The following is a 17,301-nucleotide window of genomic DNA, read 5'->3' as shown; positions in this document are numbered from 1 at the left end:
TTGGCTTTTGTCAAGAGAGTTGTAAGTAGGGTGCAAGATCGCCTACAGCCACATCTCCCTGAATGCGCTCGATCTCGTCTGATCTCGGATGCTAAGCTGGGTCGGGCTTGGTTAGTACCTGGATGGGAGACCACCTGGGAATACCAGGTGCCGTAGGCTTTTTTCCATTATGTTGTTGGCTTTGGCGACCTGCTGTATTTTTCCTCTCGATTGCCCGAGGTGACCACCTTGGCTTTTGTCAAGAGAGTTGTAAGTAGGGGGCAAAATCGCCTACGGCCACATCATCCTGAATGCGCTCGATCTCATCTGATCTCGGATGCTAAGCAGGGTTGGGCCTGGTTAGTACCTGGATGGGAGACCGCTTGGGAATACCAGGTGCCGTAGGCTTTTTTCCATTATGTTGTTGGCTTTGGCGACCTGCTGTATTTTTCCTCTCGATTGCCCGAGGTGACCACCTTGGCTTTTGTCAAGAGAGTTGTAAGTAGGATGCAAGATCGCCTACGGCCACATCACCCTGAATGCGCTCGATCTCATCTGATCTCGGATGCTATGCAGGGTCGGGCCTGGTTAGTACCTGGATGGGAGACCGCCTGGGAATACCAGGTGCCGTAGGCTTTTTTCCATTATGTTGTTGGCTTTGGCGACCTGCTGTATTTTTCCTCTCGATTGCCCGAGGTGACCACCTTGGCTTTTGTCAAGAGAGTTGTAAGTAGGATGCAAGATCGCCTACGGCCACATCACCCTGAATGCGCTCGATCTCGTCTGATCTCGGATGCTAAGCAGGGTCGGGCCTGGTTAGTACCTGGATGGGAGACCGCCTGGGAATACCAGGTGCTGTAGGCTTTTTTCCATTATGTTGTTGGCTTTGGCGACCTGCTGTATTTTTCCTCTCGATTGCCCGAGGTGACCACCTTGGCTTTTGTCAAGAGAGTTGTAAGTAGGGTGCAAGATTGCCTACAGCCACATCACCCTGAATGCGCTCGATCTCGTCTGATCTCGGATGCTAAGCAGGGTCGGGCCTGGTTAGTACCTGGATGGGAGACCGCCTGGGAATACCAGGTGTCGTAGGCTTTTTTCCATTATGTTGTTGGATTTGGCGACCTGCTATATTTTTCCTCTCGATTGCCCGAGGTGACCACCTTGGCTTTTGTCAAGAGAGTTGTAAGTAGGGTGCAAGATCGCCTACAGCCACATCACCCTGAAAGCGCTCGATCTTGCTATGCTAAGCAGGGTTGGGCCTGGTTGGTACCTGGATGGGAGACCGCCTGGGAATACCAGGTGCCGTAGGCTTTTTTCCATTATGTTGTTGGCTTTGGCGACCTGCTGTATTTTTCCTCTCGATTGCCCGAGGTGACCACCTTGGCTTTTGTCAAGAGAGTTGTAAGTAGGGAGCAAGATCGCCTATGGCCACATCACCCTGAATGCGCTCGATCTCGTCTGACGTCAGATGCTAAGCAGGGTCGGGCTTGGTTAGTACCTGGATGGGAGACCACCTGGGAATACCAGGTGCCGTAGGCTTTTTTCCATTATGTTGTTGGCTTTGGCGACCTGCTGTATTTTTCCTCTCGATTGCCCGAGGTGACCACCTTGGCTTTTGTCAAGAGAGTTGTAAGTAGGGGGCAAGATCGCCTACGGCCACATCATCCTGAATGCGCTCGATCTCATCTGATCTCGGATGCTAAGCAGGGTTGGGCCTGGTTAGTACCTGGATGGGAGACCGCTTGGGAATACCAGGTGCCGTAGGCTTTTTTCCATTATGTTGTTGGCTTTGGCGACCTGCTGTATTTTTCCTCTCGATTGCCCGAGGTGACCACCTTGGCTTTTGTCAAGAGAGTTGTAAGTAGGATGCAAGATCGCCTACGGCCACATCACCCTGAATGCGCTCGATCTCATCTGATCTCGGATGCTATGCAGGGTCGGGCCTGGTTAGTACCTGGATGGGAGACCGCCTGGGAATACCAGGTGCCGTAGGCTTTTTTCCATTATGTTGTTGGCTTTGGCGACCTGCTGTATTTTTCCTCTCGATTGCCCGAGGTGACCACCTTGGCTTTTGTCAAGAGAGTTGTAAGTAGGATGCAAGATCGCCTACGGCCACATCACCCTGAATGCGCTCGATCTCATCTGATCTCGGATGCTAAGCAGGGTCGGGCCTGGTTAGTACCTGGATGGGAGACCGCCTGGGAATACCGGGTGCCGTAGGCTTTTTTCCATTATGTTGTTGGCTTTGGCGACCTGCTATATTTTTCATCTCGATTGCCCGAGGTGACCACCTTGGCTTTTGTCAAGAGAGTTGTAAGTAGGGTGCAAGATCGCCTACGGCCACATCACCCTGAATGCGCTCGATCTCGTCTGATCTCGGATGCTAAGCAGGGTCGGGCCTGGTTAGTACCTGGATGGGAGACCGCCTGGGAATACCAGGTGCCGTAGGCTTTTTTCCATTATGTTGTTGGCTTTGGCGACCTGCTGTATTTTTCCTCTCGATTGCCCGAGGTGACCACCTTGGCTTTTGTCAAGAGAGTTGTAAGTAGGGTGCAAGATCGCCTACGGCCACATCACCCTGAATGCGCTCGATCTCGTCTGATCTCGGATGCTAAGCAGGGACGGGCCTGGTTAGTACCTGGGTGGGAGACCGCCTGGGAATACCAGGTGCCGTAGGCTTTTTTCCATTATGTTGTTGGCTATGGCGACCTGCTGTATTTTTCCTCTCGTTTGCCCGAGGTGACCACCTTGGCTTTTGTCAAGAGAGTTGTAAGTAGGGTGCAAGATCGCCTACAGCCACATCACCCTGAATGCGCTCGATCTCGTCTGACGTCGGATGCTAAGCAGGGTCGGGCCTGGTTAATACCTGGATAGGAGACCGCCTGGGAATACCAGGTGCCGTAGGCTTTTTTCCATTATGTTGTTGGCTTTGGCGACCTGCTGTATTTTTCCTCTCGATTGCCCGAGGTGACCACCTTGGCTTTTGTCAAGAGAGTTGTAAGTAGGGTGCAAGATCCACTACTGCCACATCACCCTGAATGCGCTCGATCTCGTCTGATCTCGGATGCTAAGCAGGGTCGGGCCTGGTTAGTACCTGAATGGGAGACCGCCTGAGAATACCAGGTGCCGTAGGCTTTTTTCCATTATGTTGTTGGCTTTGGCGACCTGCTGTATTTTTCCTCTCGATTGCCTGAGGTGACCACCTTGGCTTTTGTCAAGAGAGTTGTAAGTAGGGGGCAAGATCGCCTACTGCCACATCACCCTGAATGCGCTCGATCTCGTCTGATCTCGGATGCTAAGCAGGGTCGGGCCTGGTTAGTACCTGGATGGGAGACTGCCTGGGAATACCAGGTGCCGTAGGCTTTTTTCCATTATGTTGTTGGCTTTGGCGACCTGCTATATTTTTCCTCTCGATGGCCCGAGGTGACCACCTTGGCTTTTGTCAAGAGAGTTGTAAGTAGGGTGCAAGATCGCCTACGGCCACATCACCCTGAAAGCGCTCGATCTTGTATGCTAAGCAGGGTTGGGCCTGGTTGGTACCTGGATGGGAGACCGCCTGGGAATACCAGGTGCCGTAGGCTTTTTTCCATTATGTTGTTGGCTTTGGCGACCTGCTGTATTTTTCCTCTCGATTGCCCGAGGTGACCACCTTGGCTTTTGTCAAGAGAGTTGTAAGTAGGGTGCAAGATTGCCTACGGCCACATCACCCTGAATGCGCTCGATCTCGTCTGATCTCAGATGCTAAGCAGGGTTGGGCCTGGTTAGTACCTGGATGGGAGACCGCCTGGGAATACCAGGTGCCGTAGCCTTTTTTCCATTATGTTGTTGGCTTTGGCGACCTGCTGTATTTTTCCTCTCGATTGCCCGAGGTGACCACCTTGGCTTTTGTCAAGAGAGTTGTAAGTAGGGTGCAAGATCGCCTACGGCCACATCATCCTGAATGCGCCCGATCTCATCTGATCTCGGATGCTAAGCAGGGTCGGGCCTGGTTAGTACCTGGATGGGAGACCGCCTGGGAATACCTGGTGCCGTAGGCTTTTTTCCATTATGTTTTTGGCTTTGGCGACCTGCTGTATTTTTCCTCTCGATTGCCCGAGGTGACCACCTTGGCTTTTGTCAAGAGAGTTGTAAGTAGGGTGCAAGATCACCTACGGCCACATCACCCTGAATGCGCTCGATCTCGTCTGATCTCGGATGCTAAGCAGCGTCGGGCCTGGTTAGTACCTGGATGGGAGACCGCCTGGGAATACCGGGTGCCGTAGGCTTTTTTCCATTATGTTGTTGGCTTTGGCGACCTGCTATATTTTTCCTCTCGATTGCCCGAGGTGACCACCTTGGCTTTTGTCAAGAGAGTTGTAAGTAGGGTGCAAGATCGCCTATGGCCACATCACCCTGAATGCGCTCGATCTCGTCTGATCTCGGTTGCTAAGCAGGGTCGGGCCTGGTTAGTACCTGGATGGGAGACCGCCTGGGAATACCAGGTGCCGTAGGCTTTTTTCCATTATGTTGTTGGCTTTGGCGACCTGCTGTATTTTTCCTCTTGATTGCCCGAGGTGACCACCTTGGCTTTTGTCAAGAGAGTTGTAAGTAGGGTGCAAGATCGCCTACGGCCACATCACCCTGAATGCGCTCGATCTCGTCTGATCTCGGATGCTAAGCAGGGACGGGCCTGGTTAGTACCTGGGTGGGAGACCGCCTGGGAATACCAGGTGCCGTAGGCTTTTTTCCATTATGTTGTTGGCTTTGGCGACCTGCTGTATTTTTCCTCTCGTTTGCCCGAGGTGACCACCTTGGCTTTTGTCAAGAGAGTTGTAAGTAGGGTGCAAGATCGCCTACAGCCACATCACCCTGAATGCGCTCGATCTCGTCTGACGTCGGATGCTAAGCAGGGTCGGGCCTGGTTAATACCTGGATAGGAGACCGCCTGGGAATACCAGGTGCCGTAGGCTTTTTTCCATTATGTTCTTGGCTTTGGCGACCTGCTGTATTTTTCCTCTCGATTGCCCGAGGTGACCACCTTGGCTTTTGTCAAGAGAGTTGTAAGTAGGGTGCAAGATCGACTACTGCCACATCACCCTGAATGCGCTCGATCTCGTCTGATCTCGGATGCTAAGCAGGGTCGGGCCTGGTTAGTACCTGGATGGGAGACCGCCTGAGAATACCAGGTGCCGTAGGCTTTTTTCCATTATGTTGTTGGCTTTGGCGACCTGCTGTATTTTTCCTCTCGATTGCCTGAGGTGACCACCTTGGCTTTTGTCAAGAGAGTTGTAAGTAGGGTGCAAGATCGCCTACTGCCACATCACCCTGAATGCGCTCGATCTCGTCTGATCTCGGATGCTAAGCAGGGTCGGGCCTGGCTAGTACCTGGATGGGAGACCGCCTGGGAATACCAGGTACCGTAGGCTTTTTTTCATTATGTTGTTGGCTTTGGCGACCTGCTGTATTTTTCCTCTCGATTGCCCGAGGTGACCACCTTGGCTTTTGTCAAGAGAGTTGTAAGTAGGGTGCAAGATCACCTACTGCCACATCACCCTGAAAGCGCTCGATCTCGTCTGATCTCGGATGCTAAGCAGGGTCGGGCCTGGTTAGTACCTGGATGGGAGACCGCCTGAGAATACCAGGTGCCGTAGGCTTTTTTCCATTATGTTGTTGGCTTTGGCGACCTGCTGTATTTTTCCTCTCGATTGCCCGAGGTGACCACCTTGGCTTTTGTCAAGAGAGTTGTAAGTAGGGTGCAAGATCGCCTACTGCCACATCACCCTGAATGCGCTCGATCTCGTCTGACGTCGGATGCTAAGCAGGGTCGGGCCTGGTTAATACCTGGATAGGAGACCGCCTGGGAATACCAGGTGCCGTAGGCTTTTTTCCATTATGTTGTTGGCTTTGGCGACCTGCTGTATTTTTCCTCTCGATTGCCCGAGGTGACCACCTTGGCTTTTGTCAAGAGAGTTGTAAGTAGGGTGCAAGATCGCCTATGGCCACATCACCCTGAATGCGCTCGATCTCGTCTGATCTCGGTTGCTAAGCAGGGTCGGGCCTGGTTAGTACCTGGATGGGAGACCGCCTGGGAATACCAGGTGCCGTAGGCTTTTTTCCATTATGTTGTTGGCTTTGGCGACCTGCTGTATTTTTCCTCTTGATTGCCCGAGGTGACCACCTTGGCTTTTGTCAAGAGAGTTGTAAGTAGGGTGCAAGATCGCCTACGGCCACATCACCCTGAATGCGCTCGATCTCGTCTGATCTCGGATGCTAAGCAGGGACGGGCCTGGTTAGTACCTGGGTGGGAGACCGCCTGGGAATACCAGGTGCCGTAGGCTTTTTTCCATTATGTTGTTGGCTTTGGCGACCTGCTGTATTTTTCCTCTCGTTTGCCCGAGGTGACCACCTTGGCTTTTGTCAAGAGAGTTGTAAGTAGGGTGCAAGATCGCCTACAGCCACATCACCCTGAATGCGCTCGATCTCGTCTGACGTCGGATGCTAAGCAGGGTCGGGCCTGGTTAATACCTGGATAGGAGACCGCCTGGGAATACCAGGTGCCGTAGGCTTTTTTCCATTATGTTCTTGGCTTTGGCGACCTGCTGTATTTTTCCTCTCGATTGCCCGAGGTGACCACCTTGGCTTTTGTCAAGAGAGTTGTAAGTAGGGTGCAAGATCGACTACTGCCACATCACCCTGAATGCGCTCGATCTCGTCTGATCTCGGATGCTAAGCAGGGTCGGGCCTCGTTAGTACCTGGATGGGAGACCGCCTGAGAATACCAGGTGCCGTAGGCTTTTTTCCATTATGTTGTTGGCTTTGGCGACCTGCTGTATTTTTCCTCTCGATTGCCTGAGGTGACCACCTTGGCTTTTGTCAAGAGAGTTGTAAGTAGGGTGCAAGATCGCCTACTGCCACATCACCCTGAATGCGCTCGATCTCGTCTGATCTCGGATGCTAAGCAGGGTCGGGCCTGGCTAGTACCTGGATGGGAGACCGCCTGGGAATACCAGGTGCCGTAGGATTTTTTTCATTATGTTGTTGGCTTTGGCGACCTGCTGTATTTTTCCTCTCGATTGCCCGAGGTGACCACCTTGGCTTTTTTCAAGAGAGTTGTAAGTAGGGTGCAAGATCACCTACTGCCACATCACCCTGAAAGCGCTCGATCTCGTCTGATCTCGGATGCTAAGCAGGGTCGGGCCTGGTTAGTACCTGGATGGGAGACCGCCTGAGAATACCAGGTGCCGTAGGCTTTTTTCCATTATGTTGTTGGCTTTGGCGACCTGCTGTATTTTTCCTCTCGATTGCCCGAGGTGACCACCTTGGCTTTTGTCAAGAGAGTTGTAAGTAGGGTGCAAGATTGCCTACTGCCACATCACCCTGAATGCGCTCGATCTCGTCTGATCTCGGATGCTAAGCAGGGTCGGTACCTGGTTAGTACCTGGATGGGAGACCGCCTGAGAATACCAGGTGCCGTAGGCTTTTTTCCATTATGTTGTTGGCTTTGGCGACCTGCTGTATTTTTCCTCTCGATTGCCTGAGGTGACCACCTTGGCTTTTGTCAAGAGAGTTGTAAGTAGGGTGCAAGATCACCTACTGCCACATCACCCTGAATGCGCTCGATCTCGTCTGATCTCGGATGCTAAGCAGGGTCGGGCCTGGTTAGTACCTGGATGGGAGACTGCCTGGGAATACCGGGTGCCGTAGGCTTTTTTCCATTATGTTGTTGGCTTTGGCGACCTGCTATATTTTTCCTCTCGATTGCCCGAGGTGACCACCTTGGCTTTTGTCAAGAGAGTTGTAAGTAGGGTGCAAGATCGCCTACGGCCACATCACCCTGAAAGCGCTCGATCTTGTATGCTAAGCAGGGTTGGGCCTGGATGGGAGACCACCTGGGAATACCAGGTGCCGTAGGCTTTTTTCCATTATGTTGTTGGCTTTGGCGACCTGCTGTATTTTTCCTCTCGATTGCCCGAGGTGACCACCTTGGCTTTTGTCAAGAGAGTTGTAAGTAGGGTGCAAGATTGCCTACGGCCACATCACCCTGAATGCGCTCGATCTCGTCTGATCTCAGATGCTAAGCAGGGTTGGGCCTGGTTAGTACCTGGATGGGAGACCGCCTGGGAATACCAGGTGCCATAGCCTTTTTTCCATTATGTTGTTGGCTTTGGCGACCTGCTGTATTTTTCCTCTCGATTGCCCGAGGTGACCACCTTGGCTTTTGTCAAGAGAGTTGTAAGTAGGCTGCAAGATCGCCTACGGCCACATCATCCTGAATGCGCCCGATCTCATCTGATCTCGGATGCTAAGCAGGGTCGGGCCTGGTTAGTACCTGGATGGGAGACCGCCTGGGAATACCTGGTGCCGTAGGCTTTTTTCCATTATGTTTTTGGCTTTGGCGACCTGCTGTATTTTTCCTCTCGATTGCCCGAGGTGACCACCTTGGCTTTTGTCAAGAGAGTTGTAAGTAGGGTGCAAGATCACCTACGGCCACATCACCCTGAATGCGCTCGATCTCGTCTGATCTCGGATGCTAAGCAGCGTCGGGCCTGGTTAGTACCTGGATGGGAGACCGCCTGGGAATACCGGGTGCCGTAGGCTTTTTTCCATTATGTTGTTGGCTTTGGCGACCTGCTATATTTTTCCTCTCGATTGCCCGAGGTGACCACCTTGGCTTTTGTCAAGAGAGTTGTAAGTAGGGTGCAAGATTGCCTATGGCCACATCACCCTGAATGCGCTCGATCTCATCTGATCTCGGATGCTAAGCAGGGTCGGGCCTGGTTAGTACCTGGATGGGAGGCCGCCTGGGAATACCAGGTGCCATAGGCTTTTTTCCATTATGTTGTTGGCTTTGGAGACCTGCTGTATTTTTCCTCTCGATTGCCCGAGGTGACCACCTTGGCTTTTGTCAAGAGAGTTGTAAGTAGGGTGTAAGATCGCCTACGGCCACATCACCCTGAATGCGCTCGATCTCGTCTGATCTCGGATACTAAGCAGGGTCGGGCCTGCTTAGTACCTGGATGGGAGACCGCCTGGGAATACCAGGTGCCGTAGGCTTTTTTCCATTATGTTGTTGGCTTTGGCGACATGCTGTATTTTTCCTCTCTTTTGCCCGAGGTGACCACCTTGGCTTTTGTCAAGAGAGTTGTAAGTAGGGTGCAAGATCGCCTACGGCCACATCACCCTGAATGCGCTTGATCTCCTCTGATCTCGGATGCTAAGCAGGGTCGGGCCTGGTTAGTACCTGGATGGGAGACCGCCTGGGAATACCAGGTGCCGTAGGCTTTTTTCCATTATGTTGTTGGCTTTGGCGACCTGCTGTATTTTTCCTTTCGATTGCCCGAGGTGACCACCTTGGCTTTTGTCAAGAGAGTTGTAAGTAGGATGTAAGATCGCCTACGGCCACATCACCCTGAATGCGCTCGATCTCGTCTGATCTCGGATGCTAAGCAGGATCGGGCCTGGTTAGTACCTGGATGGGAGACCGCCTGGGAATACCAGGTGCCGTAGGCTTTTTTCCATTATGTTGTTGGCTTTGGCGACCTGCGGTATTTTTCCTCTCGATTGCCCGAGGTGACCACCTTGGCTTTTGTCAAGAGAGTTGTAAGTAGGGTGCGAGATCGTCTACCGCCACATCACCCTGAATGCGCTCGATCTCGTCTGATCTCGGATGCTAAGCAGGGTCGGGCCTGGTTAGTACCTGGATGGGAGACCGCCTGGGAATACCAGGTGCCGTAGGCTTTTTTCCATTATGTTGTTGCCTTTGGCGACCTGCTGTATTTTTCCTCTCGATTGCCCGAGGTGACCACCTTGGCTTTTGTCAAGAGAGTTGTAAGTAGGGTGCAAGATCGCCTACGGCAACATCACCCTGAATGCGCTCGATCTCGTCTGATCTCGGCTGCTAAGCAGGGTCGGGCCTGGTTAGTACCTGGATGGGAGACCGCCTGGGAATACCAGGTGCCGTAGGCTTTTTTCCATTATGTTGTTGGCTTTGGCGACCTGCTGTATTTTTCTTTTCGATTGCCCGAGGTGACCACCTTGGCTTTTGTCAAGAGAGTTGTAAGTAGGGTGCAAGATCGCCTACGGCCACATCACCCTGAATGCGCTCGATTTCATCTGATCTCTGGATGCTAAGCAGGGTCGGGCCTGGTTAGTACCTGGATGGGAGACCGCCTGGGAATTCCAGGTGCCGTAGGCTTTTTTCCATTATGTTGTTGGCTTTGGCGACCTACTGTATTTTTCCTCTCGATTGCCCGAGGTGACCACCTTGGCTTTTGTCAAGAGAGTTGTAAGTAAGGTGCAAGATCGCCTACCGCCACATCACCCTGAATGTGCTCAATCTCGTCTGATCTCGGATGCTAAGCAGGGTCGGGCCTGGTTAGTACCTGGATGGCAGACCACCTGGAAATACAAGGTGCCGTAGGCTTTTTTCCATTATGTTGTTGGCTTTGGCGACCTGCTGTATTTTTCCTCTCGATTGCCCGAGGTGACCACCTTGGCTTTTGTCAAGAGAGTTGTAAGTAGGGTGCAAGATCACCTACGGCCACATCACCCTGAATGCGCTCGATCTCGTCTGATCTCGGATGCTAAGCAGGGTCGTGCCTGGTTAGTACCTGGATGGGAGACCGCCTGGGAATACCAGGTGCCGTAGGCTTTTTTCCATTATGTTGTTGGCTTTGGCAACCTGCTGTATTTTTCCTCTCGATTGCCCGAGGTGACCACCTTGGCTTTTGTCAAGAGAGTTGTAAGTAGAGTGCACGATCGCCTACGGCCACATCACCCTGAATGCGCTCGATCTCGTCTGATCTCGGATGCTAAGCAGGGTCGTGTCTGGTTAGTACCTGGATGGGAGACCGCCTGGGAATACCAGGTGCCGTAGGCTTTTTTCCATTATGTCGTTGGCTTTGGCGACCTGCTGTGTTTTTCCTCTCGATTGCCCGAGGTGACCACCTTGGCTTTTGTCAAGAGAGTTGTAAGTAGGGTGCAAGATCGCCTATGGCCACATCACCCTGAATGCGCTAGATCTCGCCTGATCTCGGATGCTAAGCAGGGTCGGGCCTGGTTAGTACCTGGATGGGAGACCGCCTGGGAATACCAGGTGCCGTAGGCTTTTTTCCATTATGTTTTTGGCTTTGGCGACCTGCTGTATTTTTCCTCTCGATTGCCCGAGGTGACCACCTTGGCTTTTGTCAAGAGAGTTGTAAGTAGGGTGCAAGATCACCTACGGCCACATCACCCTGAATGCGCTCGATCTCGTCTGATCTCGGATGCTAAGCAGCGTCGGGCCTGGTTAGTACCTGGATGGGAGACCGCCTGGGAATACCGGGTACCGTAGGCTTTTTTCCATTATGTTGTTGGCTTTGGCGACCTGCTATATTTTTCCTCTCGATTGCCCGAGGTGACCACCTTGGCTTTTGTCAAGAGAGTTGTAAGTAGGGTGCAAGATTGCCTATGGCCACATCACCCTGAATGCGCTCGATCTCATCTGATCTCGGATGCTAAGCAGGGTCGGGCCTGGTTAGTACCTGGATGGGAGACCGCCTGGGAATACCAGGTGCCGTAGGCTTTTTTCCATTATGTCGTTGGCTTTGGCGACCTGCTGTGTTTTTCCTCTCGATTGCCCGAGGTGACCACCTTGGCTTTTGTCAAGAGAGTTGTAAGTAGGGTGCAAGATCGCCTATGGCCACATCACCCTGAATGCGCTAGATCTCGCCTGATCTCGGATGCTAAGCAGGGTCGGGCCTGGTTAGTACCTGGATGGGAGACCGCCTGGGAATACCAGGTGCCGTAGGCTTTTTTCCATTATGTTTTTGGCTTTGGCGACCTGCTGTATTTTTCCTCTCGATTGCCCGAGGTGACCACCTTGGCTTTTGTCAAGAGAGTTGTAAGTAGGGTGCAAGATCACCTACGGCCACATCACCCTGAATGCGCTCGATCTCGTCTGATCTCGGATGCTAAGCAGCGTCGGGCCTGGTTAGTACCTGGATGGGAGACCGCCTGGGAATACCGGGTACCGTAGGCTTTTTTCCATTATGTTGTTGGCTTTGGCGACCTGCTATATTTTTCCTCTCGATTGCCCGAGGTGACCACCTTGGCTTTTGTCAAGAGAGTTGTAAGTAGGGTGCAAGATTGCCTATGGCCACATCACCCTGAATGCGCTCGATCTCATCTGATCTCGGATGCTAAGCAGGGTCGGGCCTGGTTAGTACCTGGATGGGAGACCGCCTGGGAATACCAGGTGCCGTAGGCTTTTTTCCATTATGTCGTTGGCTTTGGCGACCTGCTGTGTTTTTCCTCTCGATTGCCCGAGGTGACCACCTTGGCTTTTGTCAAGAGAGTTGTAAGTAGGGTGCAAGATCGCCTATGGCCACATCACCCTGAATGCGCTAGATCTCGCCTGATCTCGGATGCTAAGCAGGGTCGGGCCTGGTTAGTACCTGGATGGGAGACCGCCTGGGAATACCAGGTGCCGTAGGCTTTTTTCCATTATGTTTTTGGCTTTGGCGACCTGCTGTATTTTTCCTCTCGATTGCCCGAGGTAACCACCTTGGCTTTTGTCAAGAGAGTTGTAAGTAGGGTGCAAGATCACCTACGGCCACATCACCCTGAATGCGCTCGATCTCGTCTGATCTCGGATGCTAAGCAGCATCGGGCCTGGTTAGTACCTGGATGGGAGACCGCCTGGGAATACCGGGTGCCGTAGGCTTTTTTCCATTATGTTGTTGGCTTTGGCGACCTGCTATATTTTTCCTCTCGATTGCCCGAGGTGACCACCTTGGCTTTTGTCAAGAGAGTTGTAAGTAGGGTGCAAGATTGCCTATGGCCACATCACCCTGAATGCGCTCGATCTCATCTGATCTCGGATGCTAAGCAGGGTCGGGCCTGGTTAGTACCTGGATGGGAGACCGCCTGGGAATACCAGGTGCCGTAGGCTTTTTTCCATTATGTCGTTGGCTTTGGCGACCTGCTGTGTTTTTCCTCTCGATTGCCCGAGGTGACCACCTTGGCTTTTGTCAAGAGAGTTGTAAGTAGGGTGCAAGATCGCCTATGGCCACATCACCCTGAATGCGCTAGATCTCGCCTGATCTCGGATGCTAAGCAGGGTCGGGCCTGGTTAGTACCTGGATGGGAGACCGCCTGGGAATACCAGGTGCCGTAGGCTTTTTTCCATTATGTTTTTGGCTTTGGCGACCTGTTGTATTTTTCCTCTCGATTGCCCGAGGTGACCACCTTGGCTTTTGTCAAGAGAGTTGTAAGTAGGGTGCAAGATCACCTACGGCCACATCACCCTGAATGCGCTCGATCTCGTCTGATCTCGGATGCTAAGCAGCGTCGGGCCTGGTTAGTACCTGGATGGGAGACCGCCTGGGAATACCGGGTGCCGTAGGCTTTTTTCCATTATGTTGTTGGCTTTGGCGACATGCTGTATTTTTCCTCTCGATTGCCCGAGGTGACCACCTTGGCTTTTGTCAAGAGAGTTGTAAGTAGGGTGCAAGATTGCCTATGGCCACATCACCCTGAATGCGCTCGATCTCATCTGATCTCGGATGCTAAGCAGGGTCGGGCCTGGTTAGTACCTGGATGGGAGGCCGCCTGGGAATACCAGGTGCCATAGGCTTTTTTCCATTATGTTGTTGGCTTTGGCAACCTACTGTATTTTTCCTTTCGATTGCCCGAGGTGACCACCTTGGCTTTTGTCAAGAGAGTTGTAAGTAGGATGTAAGATCGCCTACGGCCACATCACCCTGAATGCGCTCGATCTCGTCTGATCTCGGATGCTAAGCAGGATCGGGCCTGGTTAGTACCTGGATGGGAGACCGCCTGGGAATACCAGGTGCCGTAGGCTTTTTTCCATTATGTTGTTGGCTTTGGCGACCTGCTGTATTTTTCCTCTCGATTGCCCGAGGTGACCACCTGGGCTTTTGTCAAGAGAGTTGTAAGTAGGGTGCAAGATCGCCTATGGCCACATCACACTGAATGCGCTCAATCTCGTCTGATCTCGGATGTTAAGCAGGGTCGGGCCTTGTTAGTACCTGGATGGGAGACCGCCTGGGAATACCAGGTGCCGTAGGCTTTTTTCCATTATGTTGTTGGCTTTGGCGACCTGCTGTATTTTTCCTCTCGATTGCCCGAGGTGACCACCTTGGCTTTTGTCAAGAGAGTTGTAAGTAGGGTGCAAGATCGCCTACGGCCACATCACCCTGAATGCGCTCGATCTTGTCTGATCTCGCATGCTAAGCAGGGTCGGGCCTGGTTAGTACCTGGATGGGAGACCGCCTGGGAATACCAGGTGCCGTAGGCTTTTTTCCATTATGTTGTTGGCTTTGGCGACCTGCTGTATTTTTCCTCTCGATTGCCCGAGGTGACCACCTTGGCTTTTGTCAAGAGAGTTGTAAGTAGGGTGCAAGATCGCCTACGGCCACATCACCCTGAATGCGCTCGATCTCGTCTGATCTCGGATGCTAAGCAGGGTCGGGCCTGGTTAGTACCTGGATGGGAGACCACCTGGGAATACCAGGTGCCGTAGGCTTTTCTCCATTATGTTGTTGGCTTTGGCGACCTGCTGTATTTTTCCTCTCGATTGCCCGAGGTGACCACCTTGGCTTTTGTCAAGAGAGTTGTAAGTAGGGTGCAAGATTGCCTACTGCCACAACACTCTGAATGCGCTCGATCTCGTCTGATCTCGGATGCTAAGCAGGGTCGGGCCTGGTTAGTACCTGAATGGGAGACCGCCTGGGAATACCAGGTGCCGTAGGCTTTTTTCCATTATGCTGTTGGCTTTGGCGACCTGCTGTATTTTTCCTCTCCATTGCCCGAGGTGACCACCTTGGCTTTTGTCAAGAGAGTTGTAAGTAGGGTGCCAGATCGCCTACGGCTACATCACCCTGAATGCGCTCGATCTCGTCTGATCTCGGATGCTAAGCAGGGTCGGGCCTGGTTAGTACCTGGATCGGAGACCGCCTGGGAATACCATGTGCCGTAGGCTTTTTTCCATTATGTTGTTGGCTTTGGCGACCTGCTGTATTTTTCCTCTCGATTGCCCGAGGTGACCACCTTGGCTTTTGTCAAGAGAGTTGTAAGTAGGGTGCAAGATCACCTACGGCCACATCACCCTGAATGCGCTCGATCTCGTCTGATCTCGGATGCTAAGCAGGGTCGGGCCTGGTTAGTACCTGGATGGGAGACCGCCTGGGAATACCAGGTGCCGTAGGCTTTTTTCCATTATGTTGTTGGCTTTGGCGACCTGCTGTATTTTTCCTCTCGATTGCCCGAGGTGACCACCTTGGCTTTTGTCAAGAGAGTTGTAAGTAGGGTGCAAGATCACCTACGGCCACATCACCCTGATTGCGCTCGATCTCGTCTGATCTCGGAAGCTAAGCAGGGTCGGGCCTGGTTAGTACCTGGATGGGAGACCGCCTGGGAATACCATGTGCCGTAGGCTTTTTTCCATTATGTTGTTGGCTTTGGTGACCTGCTGTATTTTTCCTCTTGATTGCCCGAGGTGACCACCTTGGCTTTTGTCAAGAGATTTGTAAGTAGGGTGCAAGGTTGCCTACGGCCACATCACCCCGAATGCGCTCGATCTCGTCTGATCTCGGATGCTAAGCAGGGTCGTGCCTGGTTAGTACCTGGATGGGAGACCGCCTGGGAATACCAGGTGCCGTTGGCTTTTTTCCATTATGTTGTTGGCTTTGGCGACCTGCTGTATTTTTCCTCTCGATTGCCCGAGGTGACCACCTTGGCTTTTGTCAAGAGAGTTGTAAGTAGGGTGCAAGATCGCCTACGGCCACATCACCTTGAATGCGCTCGATCTCGTCTGATCTCGGATGCTAAGCAGGGTCGGGCCTGGTTAGTACCTGGATGGGAGACCGCCTGGGGCTACCAGGTGCCGTAGGCTTTTTTCCATTATGTTGTTGGCTTTGGCGACCTGCTGTATTTTTCCCCTCGATTGCCCGAGGTGACCACCTTGGCTTTTGTCAAGAGAGTTGTAAGTAGGGTGCAAGATCGCCTATGGCCACATCACCCTGGATGCGCTCGATCTTGTCTGATCTCGGATGCTAAGCAGGGTCGGGCCTGGTTAGTACCTGGATGGGAGACCGCCTGGGAATACCAGGTGCCGTAGGCTTTTTTCCATTATGTTGTTGGCTTTGGCGACCTGCTGTATTTTTCCTCTAGATTGCCCGAGGTGACCACCTTGGCTTTTGTCAAGAGAGTTGTAAGTAGGGTACAAGATCGCCTACAGCTACATCGCCCTGTATGCGCTCGATCTCGTCTGATTTTGGATGCTAAGCAGGGTCGGGCCTGGTTAGTACCTGGATGGGAGACCGCCTTGGAATACCAGGTGCCATAGGCTTTTTTCCATTATGTTGTTGGCTTTGGCGACCTGCTGTATTTTTCCTCTCGTTTGCCCGAGGTGACCACCTCGGTTTTTGTCAAGAGAGTTGTAAGTAGGGTGCAAGATCGCCTACGGCCACATCACCCTGAATGCGCTCGATCTTGTCTGATCTCGGATGCTAAGCAGGGTCGGGCCTGGTTAGTACCTGGATGGGTGACCGCCTGGGAATACCAGGTGCCGTAGGCTTTTTTCCATTATGTTGTTGGCTTTGGCGACCTGCTGTATTTTTCCTCTCGCTTGCCCGAGGTGACCACCTCGGCTTTTGTCAAGAGAGTTGTAAGTAGGGTGCAAGAACGCCTACGGCCACATCACCCTGAATGCGCTCGATCTCGTCTGATCTCGGATGCTAAGCAGGGTCGGGCCTGATTAGTACCTGGATGGGAGACCGCCTGGGAATACCAGGTGCCGTAGGCTTTTTTCCATTATGTTGTTGGCTTTGGCGACCTGCTGTATTCTTCCTCTCGCTTTCCCGAGGTGACCACCTCGGTTTTTGTCAAGAGAGTTGTAAGTAGCGTGCAAGATCGCCTAAAGCCACATCACCCTGAATGCGCTCGATCTCGTCTGATCTCGGATGCTAAGCAGGGTCGGGCCTGGTTAGTACCTGGATGGGAGACCGTCTGGGAATACCAAGTGCCGTAGGCTTTTTTCCATTATGTTGTTGGCTTTGGCGACCTGCTGTATTTTTCCTCTCGATTGCCTGAGGTGACCACCTTGGCTTTTGTCAAGAGAGTTGTAAGTAGGGTGCAAGATGGCCTACGGCCACATCACCCTGAATGCGCTCGATCTCGTCTGATCTTGGATGCTAAGCAGGGTCGGGCCTGGTTAGTACCTGGATGTTAGACCGCCTGGGAATACCAGGTGCCGTAGGCTTTTTTCCATTATGTTGTTGGCTTTGGCGACCTGCTGTATTTTTCCTCTCGTTTGCCCGAGGTGACCACCTCGGTTTTTGT

General features: G+C 52.5%; 42 non-coding genes and 33 pseudogenes across 42 annotated transcripts; all 75 read left to right on the top strand.

The window, feature by feature from the left end:
• The first annotated feature begins 40 nt into the window (after positions 1–40).
• On the top strand, positions 41–159 carry LOC143963351 (5S ribosomal RNA; annotated as a pseudogene).
• Positions 160–268: 109 nt separating this feature from the next.
• Positions 269–387, top strand: LOC143964798 (5S ribosomal RNA). The gene has a single exon (XR_013271264.1). It is a non-coding gene; the product is annotated as a 5S ribosomal RNA (ribosomal RNA).
• Positions 388–496: 109 nt separating this feature from the next.
• Positions 497–615, top strand: LOC143971283 (5S ribosomal RNA). Its single transcript, XR_013271833.1, has one exon. It is a non-coding gene; the product is annotated as a 5S ribosomal RNA (ribosomal RNA).
• Positions 616–724: 109 nt separating this feature from the next.
• Positions 725–843, top strand: LOC143964492 (5S ribosomal RNA). The gene has a single exon (XR_013271150.1). It is a non-coding gene; the product is annotated as a 5S ribosomal RNA (ribosomal RNA).
• A 109-nt stretch (positions 844–952) lies between these two features.
• LOC143961491 (5S ribosomal RNA) lies at positions 953–1,071 on the top strand. Its single transcript, XR_013270482.1, has one exon. It is a non-coding gene; the product is annotated as a 5S ribosomal RNA (ribosomal RNA).
• A 109-nt stretch (positions 1,072–1,180) lies between these two features.
• On the top strand, positions 1,181–1,290 carry LOC143969233 (5S ribosomal RNA; annotated as a pseudogene).
• Positions 1,291–1,399: 109 nt separating this feature from the next.
• Positions 1,400–1,518, top strand: LOC143965717 (5S ribosomal RNA; annotated as a pseudogene).
• Positions 1,519–1,627: 109 nt separating this feature from the next.
• On the top strand, positions 1,628–1,746 carry LOC143964677 (5S ribosomal RNA). Its single transcript, XR_013271175.1, has one exon. It is a non-coding gene; the product is annotated as a 5S ribosomal RNA (ribosomal RNA).
• Positions 1,747–1,855: 109 nt separating this feature from the next.
• Positions 1,856–1,974, top strand: LOC143971272 (5S ribosomal RNA). The gene has a single exon (XR_013271832.1). It is a non-coding gene; the product is annotated as a 5S ribosomal RNA (ribosomal RNA).
• Positions 1,975–2,083: 109 nt separating this feature from the next.
• On the top strand, positions 2,084–2,202 carry LOC143971845 (5S ribosomal RNA). The gene has a single exon (XR_013271884.1). It is a non-coding gene; the product is annotated as a 5S ribosomal RNA (ribosomal RNA).
• A 109-nt stretch (positions 2,203–2,311) lies between these two features.
• Positions 2,312–2,430, top strand: LOC143972829 (5S ribosomal RNA). The gene has a single exon (XR_013271973.1). It is a non-coding gene; the product is annotated as a 5S ribosomal RNA (ribosomal RNA).
• Positions 2,431–2,539: 109 nt separating this feature from the next.
• Positions 2,540–2,658, top strand: LOC143969708 (5S ribosomal RNA). Its single transcript, XR_013271690.1, has one exon. It is a non-coding gene; the product is annotated as a 5S ribosomal RNA (ribosomal RNA).
• A 109-nt stretch (positions 2,659–2,767) lies between these two features.
• On the top strand, positions 2,768–2,886 carry LOC143967775 (5S ribosomal RNA; annotated as a pseudogene).
• Positions 2,887–2,995: 109 nt separating this feature from the next.
• LOC143967044 (5S ribosomal RNA) lies at positions 2,996–3,114 on the top strand (annotated as a pseudogene).
• A 109-nt stretch (positions 3,115–3,223) lies between these two features.
• LOC143962526 (5S ribosomal RNA) lies at positions 3,224–3,342 on the top strand. The gene has a single exon (XR_013270716.1). It is a non-coding gene; the product is annotated as a 5S ribosomal RNA (ribosomal RNA).
• A 109-nt stretch (positions 3,343–3,451) lies between these two features.
• Positions 3,452–3,560, top strand: LOC143968427 (5S ribosomal RNA; annotated as a pseudogene).
• A 109-nt stretch (positions 3,561–3,669) lies between these two features.
• LOC143962064 (5S ribosomal RNA) lies at positions 3,670–3,788 on the top strand. Its single transcript, XR_013270618.1, has one exon. It is a non-coding gene; the product is annotated as a 5S ribosomal RNA (ribosomal RNA).
• Positions 3,789–3,897: 109 nt separating this feature from the next.
• LOC143967686 (5S ribosomal RNA) lies at positions 3,898–4,016 on the top strand. The gene has a single exon (XR_013271639.1). It is a non-coding gene; the product is annotated as a 5S ribosomal RNA (ribosomal RNA).
• Positions 4,017–4,125: 109 nt separating this feature from the next.
• LOC143962612 (5S ribosomal RNA) lies at positions 4,126–4,244 on the top strand. Its single transcript, XR_013270738.1, has one exon. It is a non-coding gene; the product is annotated as a 5S ribosomal RNA (ribosomal RNA).
• Positions 4,245–4,353: 109 nt separating this feature from the next.
• Positions 4,354–4,472, top strand: LOC143971030 (5S ribosomal RNA). The gene has a single exon (XR_013271810.1). It is a non-coding gene; the product is annotated as a 5S ribosomal RNA (ribosomal RNA).
• A 109-nt stretch (positions 4,473–4,581) lies between these two features.
• On the top strand, positions 4,582–4,700 carry LOC143969697 (5S ribosomal RNA). The gene has a single exon (XR_013271689.1). It is a non-coding gene; the product is annotated as a 5S ribosomal RNA (ribosomal RNA).
• Positions 4,701–4,809: 109 nt separating this feature from the next.
• LOC143967764 (5S ribosomal RNA) lies at positions 4,810–4,928 on the top strand (annotated as a pseudogene).
• Positions 4,929–5,037: 109 nt separating this feature from the next.
• On the top strand, positions 5,038–5,156 carry LOC143963956 (5S ribosomal RNA; annotated as a pseudogene).
• Positions 5,157–5,265: 109 nt separating this feature from the next.
• LOC143962710 (5S ribosomal RNA) lies at positions 5,266–5,384 on the top strand. The gene has a single exon (XR_013270769.1). It is a non-coding gene; the product is annotated as a 5S ribosomal RNA (ribosomal RNA).
• Positions 5,385–5,493: 109 nt separating this feature from the next.
• Positions 5,494–5,612, top strand: LOC143963331 (5S ribosomal RNA; annotated as a pseudogene).
• Positions 5,613–5,721: 109 nt separating this feature from the next.
• LOC143967962 (5S ribosomal RNA) lies at positions 5,722–5,840 on the top strand (annotated as a pseudogene).
• A 109-nt stretch (positions 5,841–5,949) lies between these two features.
• Positions 5,950–6,068, top strand: LOC143971019 (5S ribosomal RNA). The gene has a single exon (XR_013271809.1). It is a non-coding gene; the product is annotated as a 5S ribosomal RNA (ribosomal RNA).
• Positions 6,069–6,177: 109 nt separating this feature from the next.
• LOC143969686 (5S ribosomal RNA) lies at positions 6,178–6,296 on the top strand. Its single transcript, XR_013271688.1, has one exon. It is a non-coding gene; the product is annotated as a 5S ribosomal RNA (ribosomal RNA).
• A 109-nt stretch (positions 6,297–6,405) lies between these two features.
• LOC143967742 (5S ribosomal RNA) lies at positions 6,406–6,524 on the top strand (annotated as a pseudogene).
• Positions 6,525–6,633: 109 nt separating this feature from the next.
• On the top strand, positions 6,634–6,752 carry LOC143967387 (5S ribosomal RNA; annotated as a pseudogene).
• A 109-nt stretch (positions 6,753–6,861) lies between these two features.
• Positions 6,862–6,980, top strand: LOC143963027 (5S ribosomal RNA; annotated as a pseudogene).
• Positions 6,981–7,089: 109 nt separating this feature from the next.
• On the top strand, positions 7,090–7,208 carry LOC143963325 (5S ribosomal RNA; annotated as a pseudogene).
• A 109-nt stretch (positions 7,209–7,317) lies between these two features.
• Positions 7,318–7,437, top strand: LOC143966712 (5S ribosomal RNA; annotated as a pseudogene).
• A 109-nt stretch (positions 7,438–7,546) lies between these two features.
• On the top strand, positions 7,547–7,665 carry LOC143964325 (5S ribosomal RNA; annotated as a pseudogene).
• A 316-nt stretch (positions 7,666–7,981) lies between these two features.
• Positions 7,982–8,100, top strand: LOC143963983 (5S ribosomal RNA; annotated as a pseudogene).
• A 109-nt stretch (positions 8,101–8,209) lies between these two features.
• On the top strand, positions 8,210–8,328 carry LOC143966459 (5S ribosomal RNA). The gene has a single exon (XR_013271625.1). It is a non-coding gene; the product is annotated as a 5S ribosomal RNA (ribosomal RNA).
• A 109-nt stretch (positions 8,329–8,437) lies between these two features.
• LOC143962610 (5S ribosomal RNA) lies at positions 8,438–8,556 on the top strand. The gene has a single exon (XR_013270737.1). It is a non-coding gene; the product is annotated as a 5S ribosomal RNA (ribosomal RNA).
• Positions 8,557–8,665: 109 nt separating this feature from the next.
• On the top strand, positions 8,666–8,784 carry LOC143970711 (5S ribosomal RNA). Its single transcript, XR_013271781.1, has one exon. It is a non-coding gene; the product is annotated as a 5S ribosomal RNA (ribosomal RNA).
• A 109-nt stretch (positions 8,785–8,893) lies between these two features.
• LOC143962476 (5S ribosomal RNA) lies at positions 8,894–9,012 on the top strand. The gene has a single exon (XR_013270699.1). It is a non-coding gene; the product is annotated as a 5S ribosomal RNA (ribosomal RNA).
• A 109-nt stretch (positions 9,013–9,121) lies between these two features.
• On the top strand, positions 9,122–9,240 carry LOC143972199 (5S ribosomal RNA). The gene has a single exon (XR_013271916.1). It is a non-coding gene; the product is annotated as a 5S ribosomal RNA (ribosomal RNA).
• A 109-nt stretch (positions 9,241–9,349) lies between these two features.
• On the top strand, positions 9,350–9,468 carry LOC143971570 (5S ribosomal RNA). Its single transcript, XR_013271859.1, has one exon. It is a non-coding gene; the product is annotated as a 5S ribosomal RNA (ribosomal RNA).
• Positions 9,469–9,577: 109 nt separating this feature from the next.
• LOC143961479 (5S ribosomal RNA) lies at positions 9,578–9,696 on the top strand. Its single transcript, XR_013270479.1, has one exon. It is a non-coding gene; the product is annotated as a 5S ribosomal RNA (ribosomal RNA).
• Positions 9,697–9,805: 109 nt separating this feature from the next.
• LOC143971459 (5S ribosomal RNA) lies at positions 9,806–9,924 on the top strand. Its single transcript, XR_013271849.1, has one exon. It is a non-coding gene; the product is annotated as a 5S ribosomal RNA (ribosomal RNA).
• Positions 9,925–10,033: 109 nt separating this feature from the next.
• On the top strand, positions 10,034–10,153 carry LOC143963615 (5S ribosomal RNA; annotated as a pseudogene).
• Positions 10,154–10,262: 109 nt separating this feature from the next.
• On the top strand, positions 10,263–10,381 carry LOC143968935 (5S ribosomal RNA; annotated as a pseudogene).
• A 109-nt stretch (positions 10,382–10,490) lies between these two features.
• On the top strand, positions 10,491–10,609 carry LOC143972055 (5S ribosomal RNA). The gene has a single exon (XR_013271903.1). It is a non-coding gene; the product is annotated as a 5S ribosomal RNA (ribosomal RNA).
• A 109-nt stretch (positions 10,610–10,718) lies between these two features.
• LOC143972442 (5S ribosomal RNA) lies at positions 10,719–10,837 on the top strand. The gene has a single exon (XR_013271938.1). It is a non-coding gene; the product is annotated as a 5S ribosomal RNA (ribosomal RNA).
• Positions 10,838–10,946: 109 nt separating this feature from the next.
• Positions 10,947–11,065, top strand: LOC143963017 (5S ribosomal RNA; annotated as a pseudogene).
• Positions 11,066–11,174: 109 nt separating this feature from the next.
• LOC143963774 (5S ribosomal RNA) lies at positions 11,175–11,293 on the top strand (annotated as a pseudogene).
• Positions 11,294–11,402: 109 nt separating this feature from the next.
• On the top strand, positions 11,403–11,521 carry LOC143963744 (5S ribosomal RNA). Its single transcript, XR_013271033.1, has one exon. It is a non-coding gene; the product is annotated as a 5S ribosomal RNA (ribosomal RNA).
• A 109-nt stretch (positions 11,522–11,630) lies between these two features.
• Positions 11,631–11,749, top strand: LOC143963011 (5S ribosomal RNA; annotated as a pseudogene).
• Positions 11,750–11,858: 109 nt separating this feature from the next.
• LOC143963767 (5S ribosomal RNA) lies at positions 11,859–11,977 on the top strand (annotated as a pseudogene).
• Positions 11,978–12,086: 109 nt separating this feature from the next.
• LOC143963679 (5S ribosomal RNA) lies at positions 12,087–12,205 on the top strand. The gene has a single exon (XR_013271022.1). It is a non-coding gene; the product is annotated as a 5S ribosomal RNA (ribosomal RNA).
• A 109-nt stretch (positions 12,206–12,314) lies between these two features.
• On the top strand, positions 12,315–12,433 carry LOC143963000 (5S ribosomal RNA; annotated as a pseudogene).
• Positions 12,434–12,542: 109 nt separating this feature from the next.
• On the top strand, positions 12,543–12,661 carry LOC143964419 (5S ribosomal RNA; annotated as a pseudogene).
• Positions 12,662–12,770: 109 nt separating this feature from the next.
• LOC143963624 (5S ribosomal RNA) lies at positions 12,771–12,889 on the top strand. Its single transcript, XR_013271013.1, has one exon. It is a non-coding gene; the product is annotated as a 5S ribosomal RNA (ribosomal RNA).
• A 109-nt stretch (positions 12,890–12,998) lies between these two features.
• Positions 12,999–13,117, top strand: LOC143962995 (5S ribosomal RNA; annotated as a pseudogene).
• A 109-nt stretch (positions 13,118–13,226) lies between these two features.
• LOC143962606 (5S ribosomal RNA) lies at positions 13,227–13,345 on the top strand. Its single transcript, XR_013270736.1, has one exon. It is a non-coding gene; the product is annotated as a 5S ribosomal RNA (ribosomal RNA).
• Positions 13,346–13,454: 109 nt separating this feature from the next.
• Positions 13,455–13,573, top strand: LOC143970700 (5S ribosomal RNA). The gene has a single exon (XR_013271780.1). It is a non-coding gene; the product is annotated as a 5S ribosomal RNA (ribosomal RNA).
• A 109-nt stretch (positions 13,574–13,682) lies between these two features.
• Positions 13,683–13,801, top strand: LOC143971558 (5S ribosomal RNA). Its single transcript, XR_013271858.1, has one exon. It is a non-coding gene; the product is annotated as a 5S ribosomal RNA (ribosomal RNA).
• A 109-nt stretch (positions 13,802–13,910) lies between these two features.
• On the top strand, positions 13,911–14,029 carry LOC143966050 (5S ribosomal RNA; annotated as a pseudogene).
• A 109-nt stretch (positions 14,030–14,138) lies between these two features.
• Positions 14,139–14,257, top strand: LOC143961447 (5S ribosomal RNA). The gene has a single exon (XR_013270471.1). It is a non-coding gene; the product is annotated as a 5S ribosomal RNA (ribosomal RNA).
• A 109-nt stretch (positions 14,258–14,366) lies between these two features.
• Positions 14,367–14,485, top strand: LOC143970997 (5S ribosomal RNA). Its single transcript, XR_013271807.1, has one exon. It is a non-coding gene; the product is annotated as a 5S ribosomal RNA (ribosomal RNA).
• A 109-nt stretch (positions 14,486–14,594) lies between these two features.
• LOC143964021 (5S ribosomal RNA) lies at positions 14,595–14,713 on the top strand (annotated as a pseudogene).
• Positions 14,714–14,822: 109 nt separating this feature from the next.
• On the top strand, positions 14,823–14,941 carry LOC143964887 (5S ribosomal RNA; annotated as a pseudogene).
• A 109-nt stretch (positions 14,942–15,050) lies between these two features.
• On the top strand, positions 15,051–15,169 carry LOC143970359 (5S ribosomal RNA). Its single transcript, XR_013271749.1, has one exon. It is a non-coding gene; the product is annotated as a 5S ribosomal RNA (ribosomal RNA).
• A 109-nt stretch (positions 15,170–15,278) lies between these two features.
• Positions 15,279–15,397, top strand: LOC143973183 (5S ribosomal RNA). Its single transcript, XR_013272005.1, has one exon. It is a non-coding gene; the product is annotated as a 5S ribosomal RNA (ribosomal RNA).
• Positions 15,398–15,506: 109 nt separating this feature from the next.
• LOC143962155 (5S ribosomal RNA) lies at positions 15,507–15,625 on the top strand. Its single transcript, XR_013270639.1, has one exon. It is a non-coding gene; the product is annotated as a 5S ribosomal RNA (ribosomal RNA).
• Positions 15,626–15,734: 109 nt separating this feature from the next.
• Positions 15,735–15,853, top strand: LOC143964146 (5S ribosomal RNA; annotated as a pseudogene).
• A 109-nt stretch (positions 15,854–15,962) lies between these two features.
• LOC143973062 (5S ribosomal RNA) lies at positions 15,963–16,081 on the top strand. The gene has a single exon (XR_013271994.1). It is a non-coding gene; the product is annotated as a 5S ribosomal RNA (ribosomal RNA).
• Positions 16,082–16,190: 109 nt separating this feature from the next.
• On the top strand, positions 16,191–16,309 carry LOC143968283 (5S ribosomal RNA; annotated as a pseudogene).
• Positions 16,310–16,418: 109 nt separating this feature from the next.
• On the top strand, positions 16,419–16,537 carry LOC143970766 (5S ribosomal RNA). The gene has a single exon (XR_013271786.1). It is a non-coding gene; the product is annotated as a 5S ribosomal RNA (ribosomal RNA).
• A 109-nt stretch (positions 16,538–16,646) lies between these two features.
• Positions 16,647–16,765, top strand: LOC143965295 (5S ribosomal RNA). The gene has a single exon (XR_013271609.1). It is a non-coding gene; the product is annotated as a 5S ribosomal RNA (ribosomal RNA).
• A 109-nt stretch (positions 16,766–16,874) lies between these two features.
• On the top strand, positions 16,875–16,993 carry LOC143966238 (5S ribosomal RNA; annotated as a pseudogene).
• A 109-nt stretch (positions 16,994–17,102) lies between these two features.
• On the top strand, positions 17,103–17,221 carry LOC143964358 (5S ribosomal RNA; annotated as a pseudogene).
• The last annotated feature ends 80 nt before the right edge of the window (positions 17,222–17,301 follow it).

The sequence above is a fragment of the Lithobates pipiens genome, unplaced genomic scaffold (genome assembly GCF_037356315.1).
Source record: "Lithobates pipiens isolate NorthernLeopardFrog02 unplaced genomic scaffold, aLitPip1_a1.2 Scaffold_114, whole genome shotgun sequence".
Taxonomy (NCBI): Eukaryota; Metazoa; Chordata; class Amphibia; order Anura; family Ranidae; genus Lithobates; species Lithobates pipiens.
The sequence above is the reverse complement of the archived record's forward strand: the minus strand, read 5'-3'. Positions and strand labels throughout refer to the sequence as shown.